Source organism: Bufo bufo, chromosome 5 (assembly GCF_905171765.1).
Source record: "Bufo bufo chromosome 5, aBufBuf1.1, whole genome shotgun sequence".
NCBI classification, from domain to species: Eukaryota; Metazoa; Chordata; class Amphibia; order Anura; family Bufonidae; genus Bufo; species Bufo bufo.
This window is the reverse complement of record NC_053393.1, coordinates 419,774,202-419,801,651: the sequence shown is the minus strand read 5'-3', so window position 1 is coordinate 419,801,651 and position 27,450 is coordinate 419,774,202.

The window sequence follows — 27,450 nt, the reverse complement described above, 5'->3', positions numbered from 1 at the left end:
GCGCTTCAGGGTACGGTTGCTGGCGGGGTGTGATGAAAGTGTCCCATGCCTTGGAGAGTGTTGCCCTGCCGTTTTTGGAACTGGAGTCTGCTCCCGTTGTCTGCCTTCCTCGTTTGCCTATGGAAGTACGGACTCTGCCACCAGCGTTGTCAGATGGAAAAGTTTGCAGCAATTTTCCAAGAAGGATCTTCTGGTATTGCACCATTTTGCTCGTCCTCTCCACCACAGGAATGACAGATGAGAAGTTCTCTTTGTAGCGGGGGTCAAGAAGGGTGAACACCCAGTAATCCGTGTTATCTAAAATGCGTATAATGCGAGGGTCGCTGGAAAGGCAGCCTAACATGAAGTCAGCCTATGTCAACGTCAGGATGACTCTCCATCTCCCCATCCTCCTCCTCATCCTCTTGTGCCCATCCACGTCGAACCGATGGAATTAAAGTTCCGTCGGTAGTACCCTCTGTAGCAGCGATCGTTTGAGTAGACACAGAAGTGGGATGCTTACGCTGATTATAGCGTTATCGCCACTAACCATCTGTGTGGATTCATCAAAGTTTCTAAAAACCTTTACAGAGGTCTGCCATCAGTGCCCACTCCTCGCTTGTGAAAAGTGGAAGTTGACTAGAAAGGTGACGACCATGTGGCAGCTGGTATTCCACAACTGCCCTCTGCTGCTCACAAAGCCTGGACAACATGTAGAACGTAGAGTTCCAGCGCGTGCTCACGTGGCACAACAGTTGGTGAGCTGGAAGCCCCAAGCGCTGCTGCAGCATTGACAGACCAGCTGAAGCTGTGGACGACTTGCAGAAATGGGCACATACGCGGCGCGCCTTTACTAGTAGCTCTGTCAAATTTGGGTATGTTTTAATAAGTAAGTGCATCAGGTTGCCAAGCTCCAAAGCCGCCACCAAGTTATGGCCATTGTCCGACACAACCATGCCTGGTTGTAGGTTGAGTTGTGACAGCCACAGCTCAGTCTGGTCCCTTACACCCTGCCACAGCTCTGCGGCGGTGTGCTGCCCGCAATCCTGGGTGTGGGTAGCACCTGTGCCATTCCAGGGAACGACTCACTCCTGGCCTCCACAACATTCACCCAGTGTGCGGTCAGGGAAATGTAGCGTCCCTGGCCACCAGCACTTGTTCATGTGTCTATGGTCAAGTGGACCTTCCCAGTAACTGCGTTGGTCAGGGCACGGGTGATGTTCTGGGACAAATGCTGGTGTAAGGCGAGCAAGGAACACCGTGAAAAATAGTGGTGGCTGGGGACTGTGTACCAAGGGATGGCCGCCAACATCAGGCTGCAGAAGGCCTCAGTCTCCACAAGCCTATATGGCAATATTTCAAGGGCCAGTAATTTTGAAAGTTGCGCATTTAGTGCTATGGACAGTGGGTGGGTGGCTGGGTATTTCCGCTTGCGTTCAAATGCCTGGGGTAAGGACAATTGGATGCTGCGCTGGGACAGGGAAGTGGATGTAGTTGCTGATGGTGCATGCGAAGGCCCAGGTGCAGGGCAAGGGGCATCCGGCCCTGTGCCTTCGACAGGGGATTGGCCAGCAGTGCGTAACACAAGGGAAGAGGAGGCAGTGGGGTGGCCCGCAGACCCAGATTGTGGACCCAGGCGTTCGGCCCACTGATTAAGGTGCTTGGATGCCATGTGGCGGATCATGCTCGTGGTGGTGAGGTTGCTGGTGTTCGCGCCCCGGCTCATTTTGGTACCACACAGGTTGCAAACTACTATTCTTTTGTCGTCTGCACTTTCCGCAAAAAAGAGCCATACTGCGGAACACCAACCCTTTGGCGCCCACTTAACTGTGAAATGAAACTGGGTATGGTGGATTTTTTCTTTTTTCCAGTTTCACCAGCAGCTGCCACAGTTTTATTGCGCCCAGGGCCACAGCCTCTGACTGAACCGTCAGCAACACACCCAATTTCCCGTCCCTTAGTGCTCGCCTTATTCATATTAAAATGTTTATTAAATAGATGTTGGACAACTTATTTAAATTTGCCCCCAGCAAAATAATTCTCTTCTGGAATACTGTATATAACGTTTGTGGATTGAACGCACACACAGATGTGCCCCAAACTAGTTCAATTTGTCCCAAATACAAATAATTCTTTGCTGGAATACTGTATATATGGTTGCGACCTAAACGCACACACAGATGTGCCTAAAACTAATTACATTTGTCCAAAATAAAAGTTTTTCTGTGCTGGAATACTGTATATAACGTTTGTGGATTGAACACACACACAGATGTGCCCCAAACTAGTTACATTTGTCCTAAAAAAAAAATGCTATTGGAAAATTAGCGCTCAAGACTACCGCTTAATATACCTCCAGCCACATAATCACTTGTTCTTTTCTGTCCGGTGAATGCCTAATGTTTGGGGCCTGTGCTCCACTGGTCTGCAGTAAAATTGTTATCCACTGACCGCCTAATATACCTCCAGCCACATAATCACTTGTTCTTTTCTGTCCGGTGAATGCCTCTTGTTTGGGGCCTGTACTCCACTGGTCTGCAGTAAAATTGTTATCCACTGACCGCCTATTATACCTCCAGCCACATAATCACTTGTTCTTTTCTGTCAGGTGAATGCCTAATTTTTGGGGCCTGTACTGGCCTACAGTAAAATTGTTATCCACGGACTGTCTAAAATACCTCCACCACATAATCACTTGTTCTTTTCTGTCCGGTAAATGCCTCATGTTTGGGGTCTGTACTCCACTGGTCTGCAGTTAAATTGTTATCCACTGACCGCCTAATATACCTCCAGCCACATAATCACTTGTTTTTTTCTGTCAGGTGAATGCTTAATTTTTGGGGCCTGTACTGGCCTACAGTAAAATTGTTATCCACGGACTGTCTAATATACCTCCAGCCACATAATCACTTGTTCTTTTCTGTCCGGTGAATGCCTCATGTTTGGGGCCTGTACTCCACTGGTCTGCAGTAAAATTGTCATCCACTGACTGCCTAATATACCTCCAGCCACATAATCACTTATTCTTTTCTGTCAGGCCAATGCATAATTTTTGGGGCCTATACTCCACTGGCCTACAGTAAAATTCTTATTCATTGAACGTCTAATGTACCTCCTGCCACATAATCACTTGTTCTTTTCTGTCTGGTGAATGCCTAATGTTTGGGGCCTGTACTCTACTGGCCTTCAGTAAAATTGTTATCCACTGACCGTCTAATATACCTACAGCCACATAATCACTTGTTCTTTTCTGTCAGGTTAATGCATAATTTTTGGGGCCTGTACTCCACTGGCCTAAAGTAAAATTGTTATCCACTGACTGCCTAATATACCTCCAGCCACATAATCACTTGTTCTTTTCTGTCAGGTGAATGCATCATTTTTGGGGCCTGTACTCCACTGGCCTGCATTAAAATTGTTATCCACTGACCGCCTAATATACCTCCAGCCACATAATCACTTGTTTTTTTCTATCAGGTAAATGCATAATTTTTGTGGCCTGTACTCCACTGTCCTACAGTGAAATTGTTATCCACTGACTGTCTAATATACCTCCAGCCACATAATCACTTGTTCTTTTCTGTAAGGTGAATGCCTACTTTTTGTGGCCTGTACTCCTGTGGCCCAAAACAAAATCTTTTTAGGCTCCAGCAGGGCACATTTTTGAGAGTTTCCCTTTAAGATGCATAAAAATGGCCCTCGATTAAAATACATATTCTTTTTGGGAATTTTTACCATTGATCCCCCTCTGGTTTGTTACTGTCCATGTTGTGGGACTATTTGTGCACTTCTAGTAAGTATTTGGTGGCTGAAAATATGACCTGAAGGTTTTTCAGGTTCGCCTGCCATTAAAGTGTATGGGGCCCGCCGCGAACGCGCGGTTCGCGAACATTTGATTTTGAATGCGCGTACGCGAAACATTCCAGCCGATGTTCGTCCATCACTACTGCAGGATACCAATTTTGAAACTGTTTGCATTTAAAGAACAAAATGATGATTAAGGGTGGATATTTAAATATATTTAGGAAACTAAATGTTGGCACTGCTAAGGGGTACCTCCATATGAATTTGTTTAATTCAGTTTTTATATGCTGCAGATGCCATAAAAACATGACTTATTATGGAGGTATTTATCCTCCTGAAAAATAAAAAATAAAATAAAAAATCGACAGTATAGTACTGTAAATGTACAGTACTGTCATTTTTACAGAGTGCAGTCCATCAATTTATCTATACTTGTCTTTTCATACCAAAGCGATTATTATTTGATTATTTCAATCAGTGCATATGATATGACTAATAGAACATACTATGCAAAATAAAGTATCACAAAATGTTATAATAAATAAATGTGACCACAATGAAAACTGAATGTTGCTTAAAGCAGGTATTAGTAATGGTGAACTCATTTATACAAACAATGGTGCTGCCTGTGAAGATAATGTATGTATGGCATGAGCTCATCAGCAGATAATCTGTCATGAGTAGAGTTGAGCGAACACCTGGATGTTCGGGTTCGAGAAGTTCTGCCGAACTTCCCGGAAATGTTAGGGTTCGGGATCCGAACTCGACCCGAACTTCGTTCCGAACCCGAACCCCATTGAAGTCAATGGGGACCCGAACTTTTCGGCACTAAAAAGGCTAAAAAATTAACCAATATCAATTGGACAGAGGTCCCATAGCAGAGAATCTGGCTTCACGTCAGCAGAGAATCAGTCTCTTCATGCCATAGCAGAGAATCTGGCTTCATGTCAGCAGAGAATCAGTCTTCATGTCATAGCAGAGAATCAGGCTTCACGTCACCCACCACTGGAACAGGCCACTGTCACATATTTAGGCCCCGGCACCCAGACAGAGGAGAGAGGTCCCGTAACAGAGAATCTGGCTTCATGTCAGCACAGAATCAGTCTTCATGTCATAGCAGAGAATCAGGCTTCACGTCACCCACCACTGGAACAGGCAACTGTCACATATTTAGGCCCAGGCACCCAGGCAGAGGAGAGATTGTTAAGGGGAGGTAGTTAATGTCTAATCTGCACAAGGGATGGACAGGTCCTGTGGGATCCATGCCTGGTTCATTTTTATGAACGTCAGCTTGTCCACATTGGCTGTAGACAGGCGGCTGCGTTTGTCTGTAATGACGCCCCCTGCCGTGCTGAATACACGTTCAGACAAAACGCTGGCCGCCGGGCAGGCCAGCACCTCCAAGGCATAAAAGGCTAGCTCTGGCCACGTGGACAATTTGGAGACCCAGAAGTTGAATGGGGCCGAACCATCAGTCAGTACGTGGAGGGGTGTGCACAGGTACTGTTCCACCATGTTAGTGAAATGTTGCCTCCTGCTAACACGTTCCGTATCAGGTGGTGGTGCAGTTAGCTGTGGCGTGGTGACAAAACTTTTCCACATCTCTGCCATGCTAACCCTGCCCTCAGAGGAGCTGGCTGTGACACAGCTGCGTTGGCGACCTCATGCTCCTCCTCTGCCTTCGCCTTGGGCTTCCACTGGTTCTCCTGTGACATTTGGGAATGCTCTCAGTAGCGCGTCTACCAACGTGCTCTTGTACTCGCGCATCTTCCTATCACGCTCCAGTGTAGGAAGTAAGGTGGGCACATTGTCTTTGTACCGGGGATCCAGCAGGGTGGCAACCCAGTAGTCCGCACACGTTAAAATGTGGGCAACTCTGCTGTCGTTGCGCAGGCACTGCATAATGTAGTCGCTCATGTGTGCCAGGCTGCCCAGAGGTAAGGACAAGCTGTCCTCTGTGGGAGGCGTATCGTCATCGTCCTGTGTTTCCCCCCAGCCACGCACCAGTGATGGGCCCGAGCTGCGTTGGGTGCCAGCCCGCTGTGAACCTGCTTCATCCTCATCCTCCTCCACCTCCACCTCTTCCTCATCCTTGTCCTCCACCTCCTCCAGTAGTGGGCCCTGTCTGGCCACATTTGTACCTGGCCTCTGCTGTTGCAAAAAACCTCCCTCTGAGTCACTTCGAAGAGACTGGCCTGAAAGTGCTAAAAATGACCCCTCTTCCTCCTCTTCCTCCTGGGCCACCTCCTCTTCCATCATCGCCCTAAGTGTTTTCTCAAGGAGACATAGAAGTGGTATTGTAACGCTGATAACGGCGTCATCGCCACTGGCCATGTTGGTGGAGTACTCAAAACAGCGCAACAGGGCACACAGGTCTCGCATGGAGGCCCAGTCATTGGTGGTGAAGTGTGTCTGATCCGCAGTGCGACTGATCCGTGCGTGCTGCAGCTGAAACTCCACTATGGCCTGCTGCTGCTCGCACAGTCTGTCCAGCATGTGCAAGGTGGAGTTCCACTTGGTGGGCACGTCGCATAAGAGGCGGTGAGCGGGAAGGCCGAAGTTACACTGTAGCACAGACAGGCGAGCAGCGGCAGGGTGTGAACGCCGGAAGCGCGAACAGACGGACCGCACTTTATGCAGCAGCTCTGACATGTCGGGGTAGTTGTGAATGAACTTCTGCACCACCAAATTCAGCACATGCGCCAGGCAAGGGATGTGCGTCAAACCGGCTAGTCCCAGAGCTGCAACGAGATTTCGCCCATTATCGCACACCACCAGGCCAGGCTTGAGGCTCACCGGCAGAAACCACTCGTCGGTCTGTTGTTCTATACCCCGCCACAACTCCTGTGCGGTGTGGGGCCTGTCCCCCAAACATATGAGTTTCAGAATGGCCTGCTGACGTTTACCCCGGGCTGTGCTGAAGTTGGTGGTGAAGGTGTGTGGCTGACTGGATGAGCAGGTGGAAGAAGAGGAGGAGGAATCTGAGTAGGAGGAGGAGGAGACAGGAGGCAAAGAATGTTGCCCTGCGATCCTTGGCGGCGGAAGGACGTGCGCCAAACAGCTCTCCGCCTGGGGCCCAGCCGCCACTACATTTACCCAGTGTGCAGTTAGGGAGATATAGCGTCCCTGGCCGTGCTTACTGGTCCACGTATCTGTGGTTAGGTGGACCTTGCCACAGATGGCGTTGCGCAGTGCACACTTGATTTTATCGGATACTTGGTTGTGCAGGGAAGGCATGGCTCTCTTGGAGAAGTAGTGCCGGCTGGGAACAACATACTGTGGGACAGCAAGCGGCATGAGCTGTTTGAAGCTGTGTGTGTCCACCAGCCTAAATGACAGCATTTTTATAGGCCAGTAGTTTAGAAATGCTGGCATTCAGGGCCAGGGATCGAGGGTGGCTAGGTGGGAATTTACGCTTTCTCTCAAATGTTTGTGAGATGGAGAGCTGAACGCTGCCGTGTGACATGGTTGAGATGCTTGGTGACGCAGGTGGTGGTGTTGGTGGTACATCCCATGTTTGCTGGGCGGCAAGTGCCAACGTTCCTCCAGAGGCGGAGGAAGAGGCCGAGGCGGCGGCAGCAGCAGAAGTGGCCGAGGCGGCAGCAGCAGAAGAGGTAGCAGGTGGAGCCTGAGTGACTTCCTTGTTTTTAAGGTGTTTACTCCACTGCAGTTCATGCTTTGCATGCAGGTGCCTGGTCATGCAGGTTGTGCTAAGGTTCAGAACGTTAATGCCTCGCTTCAGGCTCTGATGGCACAGCGTGCAAACCACTCGGGTCTTGTCGTCAGCACATTGTTTGAAGAAGTGCCATGCCAGGGAACTCCTTGAAGCTGCTTTTGGGGTGCTCGGTCCGTAGCAGGCGGTCAGTAGCAGGCGGAGTCTCTTGGCGGCGGGTGTTCTGATTTTGCCCACTGCTCCCTCTTTTGCTACGCTGTTGGCTTGGTCTCACCACTGCCTCTTCCTCTGAACTGTGAAAGTCAGTGGCACGACCTTCATTCCATGTGGGGTCTAGGACCTCATCGTCCCCTGCATCGTCTTCCACCCAGTCTTGATCTCTGACCTCCTGTTCAGTCTGCACACTGCAGAAAGACGCAGCAGTTGGCACCTGTGTTTCGTCATCATCAGAGACGTGCTGAGGTGGTATTCCCATGTCCTCATCATCAGGAAACATGAGTCTTCAAACAGCATAAGAGACTGCTGCATAACTTGAGGCTCAGACAGTTTCCCTGATATGCATGGGGGTGATGTGACAGACCGATGGGCTTGGTTTTCATGCGCATCTGTGCGCTTTCTGCAGAAGACTGGGTGGGAGATAATGTGAACGTGCTGGATCCACTGTCTGCCACCCAATTGACTAATGCCTGTACCTGCTCAGGCCTTACCATCCTTAGAACGGCATTGGGCCCCACCAAATATCGCTGTAAATTCTGCTGGCTACTGGGACCTGAGGTAGTTGGTTCACTACGACGTGTGGCTGTGGCAGAACGGCCACGTCCTCTCCCAGCACCAGAGGGTCCACTAACACCACCACGACCATGTCCACGTCCGCGTCCCTTATTAGATGTTTTCCTCATTGTTCCCGTTCACCACAATTTTGAGAATGGCAAATTTGGGAATGCTTTTTCAACCCAGAACAAAAAGTCTGCTTTTGCGGTCACTACAAATAACTTGACCAGCTAAAACTGTGCAGATTTGGTTGAATAGAGATGTGAGACCTGTTTTTTTTTGCGCTGTGTGACAGTTATAGGTTTAATCACAGAATGACACTTCTATCAGCACGCTAGCGTGTGTCTTAGGTTTTTCTGAATGACACTATCAATACCTTCAATGTAAGATTTTGTTTTTGGGATAGATTTCAAGTAGGCCTGAAATACCACAAACTAGTTATTTTCAGAATGGCAAATTTGGGAATGCTTTTTCAACCCAGAACAAAAAGTGTGCTTTTACGGTCACTAAAAATAACTGGACCAGCTGAAACAGTACAGATTTGGATAAATATAAATGTCAGGCCTATTTTTTAGGCGCTGGGTGACAGGCTCAACTTGCCCCTGATGTAGTATATGGCCAAAAAATAACCACACTATTGATGGTTAAATGCACTTGGGTGACACAGGCTCAGCCTGCACCAGATGTAGTATATGGCCAAAAAATAACTACACTATTGATGGTTAAATGTACTTGGTGGTAGCTTGTGCTGGCGCACCACAAGCCACAAAATGGCCGCCGATCACCCCAGAAAAAAGTGACTGAAAAACGCTCTGGGCAGCCTAAAAACAGTGAGCAATTGAATAGAAGCAGTTCAATGATCCACAGCTGTAGATCGATCACTGAATGAAGTCTTTTGGAGGAGTTATTCACTGCCTAATCTCGCCCTAACGTCGCAGCTGCAACCTCTCCCTACGCTTGTATCAGCAGAGTGACGTGCAGCGCTACGTGACCCAAGCTTATATAGAGGCTGGGTCACATGCTGCACTGGCCAATCACAGCCATGCCAATAGTAGGCATGGCTGTGATGGCCTCTTGGGGCAAGTAGTATGACGCTTGTTGATTGGCTGCTTTGCAGCCTTTCAAAAAGCGCCAAGAAAGCGCCGAACACCGAACCCGGACTTTTACGAAAATGTTCGGGTTCGGGTCCGTGTCACAGACACCCCAAAATTCGGTACGAACCCGAATTATACAGTTCGGGTTCGCTCATCCCTAGTCATGAGTTATACTGTAACAATCTTGCACATATGCAAACTGTTGTAATTCCTACACCGTTCACCTGATTTGGATGTAAATAACCTCAAATTAAAGCTGACATTCTTCAGTTAAAGCACATCTTGTTTGTTTCATTTCAAATCCATTGTGGTGGTGTATAGAGCCAAAAATGTTAGAATTGTGTCAATATCCAAATATATATGGACCTGACTGTAAGTATTGTATTTTTCAGGGTATGGACAAATTGGAGTAGCACTAATAGAGCACTTGTGAGCAGGATCAACCCTATTAAACCATATTGTCATCACGCTAAATACAGTCCTGATCAAAAGTTTAAGACCACTTGAAAAATGGCAGAAAATCATATTTTACATTGTTGGATCTTAACAAGGTTCCAAGTAGAGCTTCAACATGCAACAAGAAGAAATGGGAGTGAGACAAAACATTTTTTGAGCATTCAATTTAATGAAAACAACGAATAAACTGAAACAGGCTGTTTTTCAGCTGATCAAAAGTTTTGGACCACACCTAAAAAAATATAATAAACCCACCCAAAACAGAAATCAAACTTCCAAACATGAACTCAGTAATGAGTAGCTCCGCCGTTATTGTTTATCACTTCAAAAATTCGTTTTGGCATGCTTGATGCAAGTGTTTCCATGAGGTGAGTCGAAACACTTCTCCAAGTGGTGAAGACGGCCACACGAATGCCATCTACTGTCTCGAACTGTTGTCCATTTTTTAAACTTCCCTTGCCATCCATCCCCAAAGGTTCTCAATTGGATTTAGATCAGGGGAACACGCAAGATGGGCCAAAAGAGTGATGTTATTCTCCTGGAAGAAGTCCCTTGTCCTGCGGGCATTGTGTACTGTAGCGTTGTCCTGTTGAAAAATCCAGTTGTTACCATACAGACGAGGGCCCTCAGTCATGAGGAATGCTCTCTGCAACAGCTGGACATAGCCAGCGGCCGTTTGACTCCCCTGCACTTCCTGAAGCTCCATTGTTCCACTGAAGGAAAAAGCACCCCAGACCATTATGGCGCCCCCTCCACTGTGGCGCGTAGAAAACATCACAGGTGGGATCTGCTTGTCATGCCAGTAACGTTGGAAACCATCAGGACTATCAAGGTTAAATCAGAGAATAAAACTTTCTTCCTTCTTTGAATGTCCCATGTTTGGTGCTCTCTTGCAAAGTCCAAACAAGCAGTTCTGTGGCGTTCAAGGAGACAAGGTCTTTGAAGAAGTTTTTTGTTTTTGAAGCCCTTCAGTCTCAGATGCCGTCTGATGGTTATGGGGCTGCAGTCAGCACCAGTAAGGGCCTTAATTTGGGTCGAGGATCGTCCAATGTCTTGACGGACAGCCAACTGGATCCTCCGGCTCAGTGCTGATGAAATTTTTTGGGTATTCCACTTGACTTTTTTGTTCCATAACCCTCAGGATCATTTAAGAAATTCCAAATGACTGTCTTACTGCGTCCCACCTCAGCAGCGATAGGGGGCTGTGAGAGACCCTTCTTATGCAGTTCAACAACCCGACCACGTTCAAAAAGGGAGAGTTTTTTTGCCTTTGCCATCACAACGTGTGACTACCTGACAGAAAATGACAACGAATCCACATCTTTGCACAGATTTGGCCTTTTAAAGGCATGTGGTCCTAAAATTTGGATCAGCTGAAAAACAGCCTGTTTCAGTTTAATCGTTATTTTCAATTAATTGAATGCTCAAAAAATGTTTTGTCTCACTCTCATTTCTTCTTGTTGCATGTTGAATCTCTACTTGGAACCTTGTTAAGATCCAACAATGTAAAATATGATTGTTAGCCAATTTTCAAGTGGTCTTAAACTTTTGATCAGGACTGTATATTATTAAGGTACAAATCTGACCTTTAAAAAAATACTGTTCAGACAACTCCTTTCAAGCTAATTTCAATTTCTATTTTATTTTTGTTAATAAGATTCAAGTCTGTAGACTTGAGAAATAATAAAAACAATTCTGAACATTGTAGCAACTACCATAAAGCAGTTATGTTGCTGACATACATGTCCTTCCTGTATAGTCTATATAGACAGTCCAGTAAGATACTTTTGTTTTATTCCAGCAGTCGCAGTCACCAGAAAGTGATAGAATACAATCATACACCATGGACAAACAGGAAACTGCATTCAGAATCCTATCTGTGGGCATACAGTCTCACCATCTGGATTTATCTAGCACTGTCAATTATTTTTTATATTGAGGTCATCAATGTTAGATTGGGAGGTGGGGGGTTCCAACTTTCCACACCGCCACCAACCAGCTAATTCTGGCAGCCTCCAGATGGCTTAGTCCACCATATAGTGTTGGTACCTGCATATTGAAGCTCAGTTTACATTCTCCAATGGGAGATGAGCTGTAGAACCCTGGCATAGCCACTGCAGAGTGAACAGAACATTGTGTCCACTATATAGTTGCCATCGCTGGTGGCCGCCAAAAACAGCTGATTGATGGGGGTGCCGGGTGTCAGACTTCCACAGATTTGGTACCTAAGTCCCAGAAAAACCCTTTAACTCACCCACCCTCTAATAATAATGAGATAACTCATATCTTTGTCTATATAGCAAAGCAGACAAAAAGTGTCAGCCCATTTTGACTGTTCTTTTTTTTTTTTTCTAGTAAACACTACTCACAAAAAGTTTGGGATATTTAGCTTGTGGGTGAAATTTTTGGATGAACCTAAAATGCACTCTAACCTTTACAGTAATACACCCAAAACAACTAAAGAACAGAACAGCAATTGTATGACACAAAGGTAACAAATTTGATTAAACAAATTGTTTTAAAATGGAATCACATATATATTAGCAACATTACATTCACAGGAAAAATACCCACAGGACAACCATTCATGATACATATAAATAACAGTTGTTCCCATAGGCTAAGGGTGTCAGTAAACCTCAGCTATAAATAAATAAAGTGCACAGTGCCACAAGATGGATCAATACATATAGGAGATAATGCGGTAAATTATACAGACCAAAGCAGTCCTGAATCCCGACACGTGTTTCGCGGTCGCTTTCTCAAGGGATACAAGTGGTGTGTATTCACTAGCTACTGTATATATAGTCTGTCAATTAGGTCGATGTAACACACATGGAATAGAACATCCACCCACATCAGGGAGAAAGTAGGAGGAAAAAGAAGTGGTGTGCGTTCCAGCGTGGAACGCACAACATCACTTCCGGTTCCTCCAGTGTCCGGACACTTTTTTATATCCATATGAGGGAAGCAGGCAAATAAACAATCATTTAATATACATCAGTAAATGATTCCAAGAAACCAAAGCAGAAAAACACAGAGAAGCATAATAATCAAGTGAAACTGCCTATATGGGGGACCGGATCCGAGACACTCCACAGAAGGCCGCACAAACCAAACCAGATATCCGGTATGCGGTCCACAGTGGATCGCATTACATCCGATCCACCCCTTCCATCCTCATCCCCTGTGTGCTACCGCGAGAACTCGGGCACACACACTGAGAATCCAGCGAGATCATCCCTGTGCAATCTGTGTCATCGCACTGCGTTCCACTGTGGAACGCAAACCCTCAATAGTCCCTTGGATCGATTTTTTTTTACACACGGCGGTACACTGTTATAGGTAACCATCGCAAAGATGAAAAGTTATAAATATAAGGGAGGCACTATATATCATATACAACACATATATAAATATTAATCAAGAAAAAATATGAAGGTATAAAAAGCCCGCAACGTGACAAACCATTTATAAAATAAAAGTTATTACTCAATAATACCCAATATATAAATACACCTGTAAAGGCGCAATAAAATAAATATATATATATATATATATATATATATATAAATCCAGAAAATGGACGGCACTCCAGTCAGATGAAAAAATAGTGATTCCTTTATTCAACCATCCGGTGCAACGTTTCGGCTCTTAACCCCTTCAGGACCGGGCTCATTTTCACCTTAAGGACCAGGCCATTTTTTGGAAATCTGACCAGTGTCACTTTAAGTGCTAATAACTTTAAAACGCTTTGACTTATCCAGGCCATTCTGAGTTTGTTTTTTCGTCACATATTGTACTTCATGACACTGGTAAAATGAAGTCAAAAATTATTTTTTTTTTGCACAAAAAAATACCTAATTTACCAAAAATTTGGAAAAATTTGCAAATTTCAAAGTTTCAGTTTCTCTACTTCTGTAATACATAGTAATACCCCAAAAAATTGTGATGACTTTACATTCCCCATATGTCTACTTCATGCTTGAATTGTTTTGGGAATGATATTTTATTTTTTGGGGATGTTATAAGGCTTAGAAGTTTAGAAGCAAATCTTGAAATTTTTCCGAAATTTACAAAAACTCAATTTTTAGGGACCAGTTTAGGTCTGAAGTCACTTTGCGAGGCTTACATAATAGAAACCACCCAAAAATGACCCCATCTAAGAAACTACACCCCTCAAGGTATTCAAAACTGATTTTGCATACGTTGTTAACCCTTTAGGTGTTGCACAAGAGTTATTGGCAAATGGGGAGGAAATTTGAGAATTTAATTTTTTTGTCTAATTTTTCATTTTAACCCATTTTTTCCACTAACAAACCAAGGGTTAACAGCCAAACAAGACTGTATCTTTATTGCCCTGACTCTGCCGTTTACAGAAACACCCAATATGTGGCCGTAAACTACTGTACGGCCACACAGCGGGGCGTAGAGTGAAAGGTGCGCCGTATGGTTTTTGGAAGGCTGATTTTTATGGACTGGTTTATTTACACCATGTCCCATTTGAAGCCCCCTGATGCACCCCTAGAGTAGAAACTCCATAAAAGTGACCCCATCTAAGAAACTACACCCCTCAAGGTATTCAAAACTGATTTTACATACGTCATTAACCCTTTAGGTGTTGCACAAGAGTTATTGGCAAATGGAGATGAAATTTGAGAATTTCATTTTTTTGCCTAATTTTCAATTTTAACCCATTTTTTCCACTAACAAAGCAAGGGTTAACAGCCAAACAAGACTGTATCTTTATTGCCCTGACTCTGATGTTCACAGAAACACCCCATATGTGGCTGTAAACTACTGTATGGCCACACAGCGGGGCGTAGAGGGAAAGTTGCGCCGTTTGGTTTCTGGAGGGCTAATTTTGCTGGACTGTTTTTTTTACACCATGTCCCATTTGAAGCCCCCCTGATGCACCCCTAGAGTAGAAACTCCATAAAAGTGACGCCATCTAAGAAACTACACCCCTCAAGGTATTCAAAACTGATTTTACAAACTTTGTTAACCCTTTAGGTGTTGCACAAGATTTAATGGAAAATAGAGATACAATTTCAAAATTTCACATTTTTGGCAGATTTTCCATTTTAATATTTTTTTTCCAGTTACAAAGCAAGGGTAAACAGCCAAACAAAACTCATTATTTATGGCCCTGATTCTGTAGTTTACAGAAGCACCCCATATGTGGTCGTAAACCGCTGTACGGGCACACGGCAGGGCGCAGAAGGAAAGGAATGCCATACGGTTTTTGGAAGGCAGGTTTTGCTGGACTGTTTTTTTTGACACCATGTCCCATTTGAAGCCCCCCTGATGCACCCCTCGAGTAGAAACTCCATAAAAGTGACGCCATCTAAGAAACTACACCCCTCAAGGTATTCAAAACTGATTTTACAAACGTTGTTAACCCTTTAGGTGTTCCACAAGAATAAATGGAAAATAGAGATTAAATTTCAAAATTTCACTTTTTCGGCAGATTTTCCATTTTAATATTTTTTTTCCAGTAACAAAGCAAGGGTTAACAGCCAAACAAAACTCTTTATTTATGGCCCTGATTCTGTAGTTTACAGAAACACCCCATATGTGGTCGTAAACTGCTGTATGGGCACGCGGCAGGGCGCAGAAGGAAAGGAATGCCATATGGATTTTGGAAGGCAGATTTTGCTGGATTGTTTTTAGACACCATGTCCCATTTAAAGCCCCCTGATGCACCCCTAGAGTAGAAACTCCAAAAAAGTGGCCCCATTTTGGAAACTACGGGATAAGGTGGCAGTTTTGTTGGTACTATTTTAGGGTACATATGATTTTTGGTTGCTCTATATTACACTTTTTTGTGAGGCAAAGTAACAAAAAATAGAAATTCAGAAATTTCAAGTCCATTTGCCATTAACTCTTGTGGAACACTTAAAGGGTTAACAAAGTTTGTAAAATCAGTTTTGAATACCTTGAGGGGTGTAGTTTCCAAAATGGGGTCATTTTTTGGAGTTTATACTCTAGGGGTGCATCGGGGGGGCTTCAAATGGGACATGGTGTCAAAAAACCAGTCCAGCAAAAACTGCCTTCCAAAAACCATATGGCGCTCCTTTCCTTCTGCGCCCTGCCGTGTGCCCGTACAGCAGTTTACGACCACATATGGGGCATTTCTATAAACTAAAGAATCAGGGCAATAAATATTGAGTTTTGTTTGGCTGTTAACCCTTGCTTTGTTATGGGAAAAAATGAATTAAAATGGAAAATTTGCCAAAAAATAGCTGTTTTGGCACTGTTTTTATTTTTTATTATTTACAACGTTCATCTGACAGGTTAGATCATGTGCTATTTTTATAGAGCAGGTTCTTACGGACGTGACGATACCTAATATGTATACTTTTTTATTTATTTAGGTTTTACACAATAATATCATTTTTGACACAAAAAAAAAACATGTTTTAGTGTCTCCATAGTCTGAGAGCCATAGTTTTTTCAGTTTTTTGGCGATTGTCTCAGGTTGGGTATCATTTTTGCGGGATGAGATGACGGTTAGATTGGTACTATTTTGGGGTGCACATGACTTTTTGATCGCTTGCTATTACACTTTTTGTGATGTAAGGTAACAAAAAAATAGCTTTTTTGACACCGTTTTTATTTAATTTTTTTTACAGTGTTCACCTGAGGGGTTAGGTCATGTGGTATTTTTATAGATCAGGTTCTTACGGACATGGCAATACCTAATATGTCTACCTTTTTATAATTTATCAGGGTTTTACACAATAATATTTTTGAAACAAAAAAAAAATCATGTTTTAGTATCTCCATAGTCTGAGACCCATAGTTTTTTTATTTTTTGGGCCATTGTCTCATGTAAGGGCTCATTTTTTGCGGGATGAGGTGACGGTTTGATTGGTACTTTTTTGGCGTACATGCGACTTTTTTGATCACTTTTATTACCTTTTTTGGGAAGTAAGGTGGGCAAAATTTCAATTTCCTCATAGTTTTTATTTTTTTATTTTTATGGCGTTCACCGTGCGGGGAAAGTAACATGACCGTTTTATAGATCAGGTCGTTACGGACGCGGCGATACCTAATATGTGTAGTGTATTTTATTTTTTTTATTTTTATTCAGTGATAAATGTGTTTTTTTGAAACTTTACTTTTTTCACTTTTTTTTACTTTTTTTTTGACCCAGACCCACTTGGTTCTTGAAGATCCAGTGGGTCTGATGTCTGTATAATACAGTACAGTACAATATATATTGTTCTGTACTGTATTTTACACTTGTCTGAACAGATCTATGCTTTCAGCACAGATCTGTTCAGCACCATGGACAGCAGGATGCCTGAGAGGCGTCCTGTTGCCATGGGAACCTTCCCCGTCTGCTCAGAACTGGTCAGAACTGCGCAGACGGGGAAGGGTAAGTACAGGGCTGAGGGGGGCTCTCTGGGAGCTCTCTCCCTCTCCCATCGGGGGGCTGCAAAGGCACAGCAGCCCCCCGATGGGAGAGGGAGGGAGCTCCCTGCGCTGTTAACCCTTTCCATACAGCGGTCCGTACGGACCGCTGTATGGAAAGGGTTAAACGGCTGACATCGCATCGTAGATGTCAGCCGTTTATACCAGGGTGCCAGCAATGTGCTGGCACCCTGGTATAACCACTTACCACCAACGATCATTGAAAGGGAGGCGGGCGGGGGATCGCGATCCCGCCTGCCGCACCGCCCGCCTCCCGCAGCTTACCGCACCTCCCCACCGCCTGCGACACCCCCCCCTGCACCACCCGCCCCCATAATATTATTCAGGGGTGCAGGGGGGGGGCGAAACATATATATTTTGGGCATAGTAAAGTTTCTGATCCCCGCGGTCAGGGACCGCGGCGATCAGAAACCGCAGAATGCGCTACAAACCGCAGGTCTGAATTGACCTGCGGTTTGCAGCGATCGCCGACATGGGGGGGTCACAGGACCCCCCTCGGCATTGACCTAAGGTGCCCGGCTGTGTGTGACAGCCGGGATCTCAGCGCTGTCACCATGTCTGCAGACATGGTGACAGTTTATGCCATGACGTTTATACTCATCATGGCGCGCTAAGTAGCAGTGCGCCATGACGAGTATACTCGTCATAGGTGGGGAATATTTTCACACTATCTCCTTCTCTGATCGCTTCCCTGACAGGAATTGGGGCGATCAGAGAAGGAGAAGCACATAGTCCCTCCCTAACCCCCCCTTACCTGCCCCGATGCGCTGTGATTGGTCCCTCTGCAGTAATGGACCAATCACAGCGATCGTGGGCGGGTCAGAGCTACAATACAGCTCCTGCCGGCTTCTCTGGTTGCCTAGCAACCCCAGCACGCCGGCTTCACTGGAGCTTCAGCGCTTCGCTCCCTGCGCTGACAGTGAAAGCCGATCACGTACATGCACGTGGGAATGCGGTGAGGCACCACATTCCCCCACGTACATGTACGTGATGTTGCGTGAAGGGGTTAAATGAGCCTTTTTCAAGCATACATGCATATATACACGTGCACACATATCAATAGTGAATGAAAAGGTGATTGTGATAAAAAAAAGTGAACAAAACAAGTGAAAAGAAAAAATAAATATATATATAAAGTGAGAAGTGACAGTGACAAGTGCATAAAGGTGAATTCTATTTAATTATTATAATATCACAATCGATAGGATATTTAAAATACTACACCTCACAAAAAGTTACAATAAAACCTCCATACAACTATCCCTCATGATAATAAATATGTATTTCTTCATCATCCTCCCATAAGCAGGAAGAATTATTTTACTATTTCCTTATATCCCCTCCGTTTATCTTTTTAGTTGTTTTTCCTTTATCTCTTTTTTCCTTTTCTTTTTTTCTCTCTCTCTCTTCTTCCCACTTATTTCCTCAAACAGAGCAATCATCTGGTATTTGGATGATCCCACTGCAGGACGTATTGACAGTCCGCATGAGATAAATATCCTTGTGAATTAGAAAGACGACCTAATGACACAGAAAATAAAATTAAAATCAACATAAAAGACATTTATAAAGGTCAAAATAGATAAACACCACTTAGACCTACAGAGGATGAGTATACACGGAAACCAAGGAGGCCTATCCAAGATAGAGCGAAAAACTAAGGTCCTCATTCAGACCTAGTGGCATCACAGTATTCAATTCAAAGATCCACTTTACTTCCTTCTGTGCTAACACCTTTTTCCAATCCCCACCCCTACTGCCTATCAAAACTCTATCAATCCCCCTTACCTTAAGGAGTGAACAGTTGCAATTATGATGCATTTTGAAGTGCCGGGGGATGGTTTTCAGGGTCGGAAGATCTTCTTCATCGTTTGCCCCAATAATTCCAAGGAGATGTTCCCTTGTGCGTCGTCTCAGTTGTCTTGTGGTCATGCCTACATGAAGAAGGTTGCAAGGACAGCTTGCTACATATATCACACCCATCGTTGTACATGATATTGTATGTGTGATCTCATAAGATCTCTGCCCTGTGCAGTCCGTAAAAGTATTTGTTCTCAGAATATTCGGACAGGCAACACATTTACCACAGGGGCGAAAACTCAATTTCGGCCCTTTAAAACCAAATAACTTATCAGCATTCTTGCCTTTATAGTGGCTATGAACCAACATATCTTTAAGATTTCTTTCCCGTCTGAAAGTCAAGGAGGGATACTTGGGCAAATAGCCCCGTAAAGTATGATCCATTCGTAGTATATCTCAATGCTTCCTGAGTATTGAGACAACTTCTTCATGCCCGAAATTATACAATGTAATATATCTCACTATTTTGTTATCATCCCTGTGTCTAATCCGATTTTGTAACAGTTTATCTCTCTTAGACTGTTTGGCACGCAAGTATGCTTGTCTTACCGATTGATCACTATGGCCGCGATCCTTAAATCTCTTGGTCAGATCGTCGGCCCGCCTTTCAAAGTCATTATCTTTAGAGCATATTCTTCTCAGTCTCAATTATTCTCCAATGGGAATCCCATCTAGCAGCTTTTTAGGGTGAAAAGAGTCAGCGCAGAGGAGACTGTTCACAGCGGTAGGTTTTCGGAAAAGATCTGTATGCACAAAACCATCATTATCCACATGTAAGGAAACATCCAAGAAATCCATTTTATCCCTGCCCATCTTATATGTAAGATGAATATTCATATTATTCTCATTAAGGGATGACATAAGCAAATTCAGGTCCTCTACACTACCCTGCCATATCAGGAGAATGTCATCTATGTAACGGCACCATAGATGAACTTTCTCAATCTGGTTGACCGGGTCAGTCAAAAAGATTGTCCTCTCACACAGCCCCAGGAAAACATTTGCATATGAGGGCGCACAAGACGCCCCCATCGCAATTCCCTGGAGCTGTAGGTAGTACGACCCTTTGAAAATAAAAAAGTTATGCCGTAATGTAAATTCAAGAAGTTCAAGGATAAATGAGCCGTACGCACTTTGTATATTGGAAGTCATCAAGAAGTGTGTTGCGGCCAGGATGCCATCCTCATGACAGATAGATGTGTAGAGGGCTTCTACGTCATGCGTAACAATGAGCATGTTCTTATCCAATTGAAGTCCATTTAGTTTCCCTAAAAGATCACCTGTGTCCTTGAGATATGATGGGAGGCTTTCAACCAATGGTCTCAATGCATGATCAATCAGCTTACTCATGGCTTCACACATGTTGTTATTACCTTAAACTATCGGGCGGCCTTGTGGAACTTTTGCATTTTTATGTATCTTAGGCAACATGTAAAATGTCGCTACATTTGGATTATTAATAAATAGACATTTCTGTTCCTTAGCATTGATCACTCCTGCATCAGCCGCTTTTTGTAAAACCGATCCCAGGAAACTCTGGAAAGAAATTAAGGGGTTAAATGTAAATTTCTGATAGCAGTTAGAGTCCCTCAGCTGTCTGAAAGCCTCCCGCTCATACATATGGGTGTGCCAGAGGACAACATTGCCCCCTTTATCCGAAGGTTTTATCACTACATTATCCATTTTATTAAGTTGTTTCAGTGCCAAACGTAGTCCCCCGGCGTAAACTTCCAGACTGACCTCAGTTCTTCCGTCACGAATTTGGCAAAGATGTCAATGTTGGCAAACAGTGAAGTTGGTGGAAATTTTTTTGATTTAGGTACCAAAGCTTTTGGTAATCTACTCACCGGTGTCATATCTACTTGTTCCTCCATGAGTTCATTCAAAGTACGTATTGCTTCCAATTCTACCCCCGTGAACATTGTATCCTCTGACCTGCCCTTGTGATACAATTTCTTAAAAAATTAGGTTCCGTGCGAACATCTGTAAATCCTTTACCGCTGTAAAGAGATGGAAACCGGTTTTGGGGATAAAGTTTAAACCCAAACTCAGCACTTCAAGTTGCTCATCACTCAAAGTCTGATTTGATAAATTGATTAACTGTAGGCGTTGACCGTTGGAGTCCCCCGTACCCTGAAATCTCTTGGGTGGAGGGCGATTCCTTACTACCTCCTTTTGTTTCCTCTCGTACCACGTGGTATACAGTCTTGTATTAGCATCCAAATTATTCCCTTCATTGTCTGTTGAAAATAGTGAAGATACCGAGGTACTCCTGCTACGTGGTTCATATTTCTTCTGTTTCCACTTGAACTATCTATTCAGTTCCAGGTCCTGTAAATCTCTTTTAAATTTATTAGTCTTTTGTTCCTTAACCACAGGTTTATACCCCCCTAGTGACCAGGCCCTTTTTTACAAATCGGCACTCCACAACTTTAACGGTTTATTGCTATGCAACTTACCACCCAAATTAATTTTACCTCCTTTTCTTCTCACTAATAGAGCTTGTATTTGGTGGTATTTCATTGCTGCTGACATTTTTACTTTTTTTGTTATTAATCGAAATTTACCGATTTTTTTGCAAAAAAATGACATTTTCACTTTCAGTTGTAAAATATTTTAAAAAAACGACATCCATATATAAATTTTTCTCTAAATTTATTGTTCTACATGTCTTTGATAAAAAAAAATGTTTGGGTAAAAAAAAAATGGTTTGGGTAAAAGCTATAGCGTTTACAAACTATGGTACAAAAATGTGAATTTTCGCTTTTTGAAGCAGCTCTGACTTTCTGAGCACCTGTCATGTTTCCTGAGGTTCTACAATGCCCAGACAGTAGAAAAACCCCACAAATGACCCCATTTCGGAAAGTAGACACCCTAAGGTATTCGCTGATGGGCATAGTGAGTTCATAGAACTTTTTATTTTTTGTCACAAGTTAGCGGAATATGATGATTTTTTTTTTTCCTTACAAAGTCTCATATTCCACTAACTTGTGACAAAAAATAAAAACTTCCATGAACTCACTATGCCCATCACGAAATACCTTGGGGTGTCTTCTTTCCAAAATGGAGTCACTTGTGGGGTAGTTATACTGCCCTGGCAATTTAGGGGCCCTAATGTGTGGGAAGTAGTTTGAAATCAAAATGTGTAAAAAATGACCTGTGAAATCCTAAAGGTGCTCTTTGGAATGTGGGCCCCTTTGCCCACCTAGGCTGCAAAAAAGTGTCACACATCTGGTATCGCCGTACTCAGGAGAAGTTGGGAAATGTGTTTTGGGGTGTCATTTTACATATACCCATGCTGGGTGAGATAAATATCTCGGTCAAATGCCAACTTTGTATAAAAAAATGGGAAAAGTTGTTTTTTGCCGAGATATTTCTCTCACCCAGCATGGGTATATGTAAAATGACACCCCAAAACACATTGCCCAACTTCTCCTGAGTACGGCGATACCAGATGTGTGACACTTTTTTGCAGCCTAGATGCGCAAAGGGGCCCAAATTCCTTTTAGGAGGGCATTTTCAGACATTTGGATCCCAGACTTCTTCTCACGCTTTAGGGCCCCTAAAATGCCAGGGCAGTATAAATACCCCACATGTGACCCCATTTTGGAAAGAAGATACCCCAAGGTATTCAATGAGGGGCATGGAGAGAACATAGAATTTATTTTTTTTTGGCACAAGTTAGCGGAAATGGATTTTTCTTGTTTTTTCTCACAAAGTCTCCCTTTCCGCTAACTTGGGACAAAAATTTAAATCTTTCATGGACTCAATTTGCCCCTCACGGAATACCTTGGGGTGTCTTCTTTCCGAAATGGGGTCACATGTGGGGTATTTATATTGCCCTGGCATTTTAAGGGCCCTAAAGCGTGAGAAGAAGTCTGGAATATAAATGTCTAAAAATTTTTACGCATTTGGATTCCGTGAAGGGTATGGTGAGTTCATGTGAGATTTTATTTTTTGACACAAGTTAGTGGAATATGAAACTTTGTAAGGAAAAAAAAAAAAAAAAAATTCCGCTAACTTGGGCCAAAAAAATGTCTGAATGGAGCCTTACAGGGGGGTGATCAATGACAGGGGGGTGATCAGGGAGTGTATATGGGGTGATCACCCCCCTGTCATTGATCACCCCCCTGAAAGGCTCCATTCAGACGTCCATATGTTTTTTACGGATCCACGGATACATGGATCGGATGCGCAAAACACATACGGACGTCTGAATGGAGCATTACAGGGGGGTGATCAATGACAGGGGGGTGATCAGGGTGTCTATATGGGGTGATCACCCCCCTGTCATTGATCACCCCCCTGAAAGGCTCCATTCAGACGTCTATATGTTTTTTACGGATCCACGGATACATGGATCGGATCCGCAAAACACATACGGACGTCTGAATGGAGCCTTACAGGGGGGTGATCAATGACAGGGGGGTGATCAGGGAGTCTATATGGGGTGATCAGCCCCCTGTCATTGATCACCCCCCTGTAAGGCTCCGTTCAGACGTCCGTATGTGTTTTGCGGATCCGATCCATGGATCCGCAAAACACATACGGACCTCTGAATGCAGCCAGCCTTACAAGGGGGTGATCAATGACAGGGGGGTGATCAGGGAGTCTATATGTGGTGATCACCCCCTTGTAAGGCTCCATTCAGACGTCCGTATGTGTTTTGCGGATCCGATCCATGTATCCGTGGATATGTAAAAAACATATGGCCGTCTGAATGGAGCCTTACAGGGGGGTGATCAATGACAGGGGGGTGATCAATGACAGGGGGGTGATCAGGGAGTCTATATGGGGTGATCACCCCCCTGTCATTGATCACCCCCCTGTAAGGCTCCATTCAGACGTCCGTATGTGTTTTGCGGATCCGATCCATGGATCCGTGGATCCGCAAAACACATATGGACCTCTGAATGGAGCCAGCCTTACAAGGGAGTGATCAATGACAGGGGGGTGATCAGGGAGTCTATATGGGGTGATCACCCCCCTGTAAGGCTCCATTCAGACGTCCGTATGTGTTTTGCGGATCCGTTCCATGTATCCGTGGATACGTAAAAAACATATGGCCGTCTGAATGGAACCTTACAGGGGGGTGATCAATGACAGGGGGGTGATCAGGGAGTCTATATGGGGTGATCACCCCCCTGTCATTGATCACCCCCCTGTAAGGCTCCATTCAGACGTCCGTATGTGTTTTGCGGATCCGATCCATGTATCCGTGGATCCGTAAAAAACATGCGGACGTCTGAATGGAGCCTTACAGGGGGGTGATCAATGACAGGGGGGTGATGAATGACAGGGGGGTGATCAGTGAGTCTATATGGGGTGATCAGGGGTTAATAAGTGACAGGGGGGTGCAGTGTAGTGGTGTTTGGTGCTACTTATTACTGAGCTGCCTGTGTCCTCTGGTGGTCGATCCAAGCAAAAGGGACCACCAGAGGACCAGGTAGCAGGTATATTAGATGCTGTTATCAAAACAGTGTCTAATATACCTGTTAGGGGTTAAAAAAATCGCATCTACAGCCTGCCAGCGAACGATCGGCGCTGTCAGGCTGTAGATCTACTCGCTCACCTTCCGATCCTGTGAACGCGTGTGCCTGTGTGCGCGCATTCACAGGAAATCTCGGCTCACGCGAGATGACGCATATTGGCGTTAGTGTGACCTGGGAGCACCGCAGCAATCACGCCGAAAGTTAGCGAGGCGGCAGGAGGTTAATTTGATTCTCCCATATTTTATAGGCTTCATCAATCTCACATTTAAATGTCTCATATTCACTATCATTCAATGTTTGATTCAGCTGTTCTTCTAGGATTCTCAACTCCTTATCAACTTCTGAGAGCATCATATCATTGGTGGTAATAAGTACTTGCATAAAAGTCATAGAGCATAGGTTGCAGGCCTCGGGAAAAACCTGCACTCTCAGGCCACGAGGAATCAAATTTCTCACAACATATTGCTCTAATGAAGTCCTATTCCACCAGATCTTTAAACGTCTATGTGAAAGATTCTTAAATTTCACCTTAGCTACTCGTGAATTTCTCTGTTCATATTGAAGCTCAGCTTACATTCTCCAACGGGAGATGAGCTGTAGCACCCTGGCATAGCCACTGCAGAGTGAACAGAACATTGTGTCCACTATATAGTTCCCATCGCTGGTGGCCGCTAAAAACAGCTGATTGATGGGGGTGCCGGGTGTCAGACTTCCACAGATTTGGTACCTAAGTCCCAGAAAAACCCTTTAACTCACCCACCCTCTAATAATAATGAGATAACTCATATCTCTGTCTATATGGCAAAGCAGACAAAAAGTGTCAGCCCATTTTGACTGTTCTTTTTCTAATAAACACTACTCACAAAAAGTTAGGGATATTTAGCTTGTGGGTGAAATTTTAGGATGAACCTAAAATGCACTCTAACCTTTACAGGAAAACTTAATGTGACCTTCTCCAAACTTTTGAATGCACATGTCCAACTGTTCAATGTTTCAATACTTTTTGCAAAACTTGCTGTTCTCTAACAAGGAGCTTAATGGTAAAATTCACAACAGGTGTTTGATGCATGAATCACCCAATAAAGTTCCTGGTTCAATTAGAATTGGTATATAAAGTCCTTCTCATCATGCTGTTCACATCATGAGACTAAGACGACACCTAACAATTGATCAACAGTACCTCGCCATTGCGAGGCTTCAAGCAGGATGTTCTCAGACGGAAGTGGTCACTGAGCTTAGAGTATCACAGAGTGTCATCAGCAGGTTGCAACAGAGATACAAAGAGACTGGAAGAGTCACAGAAAGGCATAGAAGTGTACATCCTTTGGTCACATCCCACACTGATGATCGCTTTATTGTGAACGATGCCCTGTGGAACCGGATGATGAAAGTCACACAACTCCAGGCACATTTAAGGGAGGTGAGAGGCACCCAAACTGTCATGCCAGACTATTTGAAACCATTTTCAGCAGTGTTATCTACGTGCTAGATGACCTGCAAGGGTACCTGACCACAGGCGTCATTGTCTTACATGGGCCAGGGAGCATCTACGCTGGATGAGGGACCAGTGGAACTCAGTGCTGTTCAGTGATGAAAGTTGATTCACGCTGAGCAGAAATGAAGGCCACCAACGATGTTGGAGACGTCAAGGAGAGCACTTTGCATCAGTCACTGTTGTCACCAGACACGCCTTTGGTAGTAGTAGTATTACAATGTGGGAAGGTGTGTCTAGTCAATACAGAACTACACACTTTGTAAATTGTACAGGGACAAGCCCATACTACTTGAATAACATAATTTATCCAGTCATTGTGCCTCTGCATGAACAACACATGGCTAATTACATCTTTATGGATGACAATGTGCCAGCTAATCCAGAAGGGCTGCTGGAGACTGGGATATCTCAAATGGAGTGGCCTGCACTTTCTCCAGACCTGAATCCCATTGACAACCTATTAGATCAGCTAAGATGCCGTGTAGAGGCTCATAATTCTGTACCCCAGAACCTCAATGACCTGAGGTCCACCATTCAAGAAGAGTGTGATGCCATGCCTCAGCAGACAATAAATCGACTTGTGAACAGCTTGAGATGTCGTTATCAAGCTTTAATTGATGCTCAAGGCCACATGAGCATCACGATATGATATCACTTTAGCGTGAACTTTTTACCTTTTCCATTAATTTCACCCGAAAGCCAAATATAACTTTTTTGTGAGTAGTGTATTTAATAAAAGCCTGATATAAATAGTAAACACTTTTCTGAAGATACATCCCCTTTAAACCATGCAGACATCAAACATTGCTGATTTCTACTAATATGTACATTCGGCACAATTATGGACATTCTATATTTTTTTTTCTCTTTTCACAACATTAAAAAATATTCTGATGCTCAAGTGTATAATTAAGCTTCTCATTACACACTCATCCCATTGAACTATTTCAACTTTTCATCCATATTTTAAAGATGCCCCTTTTGCATTCTAATTGGTCAAATATCACTAGCACACTCAGTTAGGTTTTATGATTTCCCTAGCATTTAATGACGCCCTTAATATACTGGTTGTAAAGAATCCCATATGCTCTTCACTCGCCAGAAAATACATTTTGTTACATAACTTTCATAAAACAAATTACCTGTGCAAACAGAGAACAGGCAGGCAGTGAATGAGCTGAGAAGCAATATGGACCTGGTACAGTTTACTCAGGGCAATAGACTAGAGAGTGCCAGAGCATGGAAGCAAAACTTTGTTATTAATTTAACACACAAAGTGACTGCAAGTTTGGCTATTTCAACATGTTTTAATATAATTTTGTACAAATAAGAAAAAAAAATGAGCGAACAATTACAGCTTGTGTTTACAATTGACTTATTTCTAAT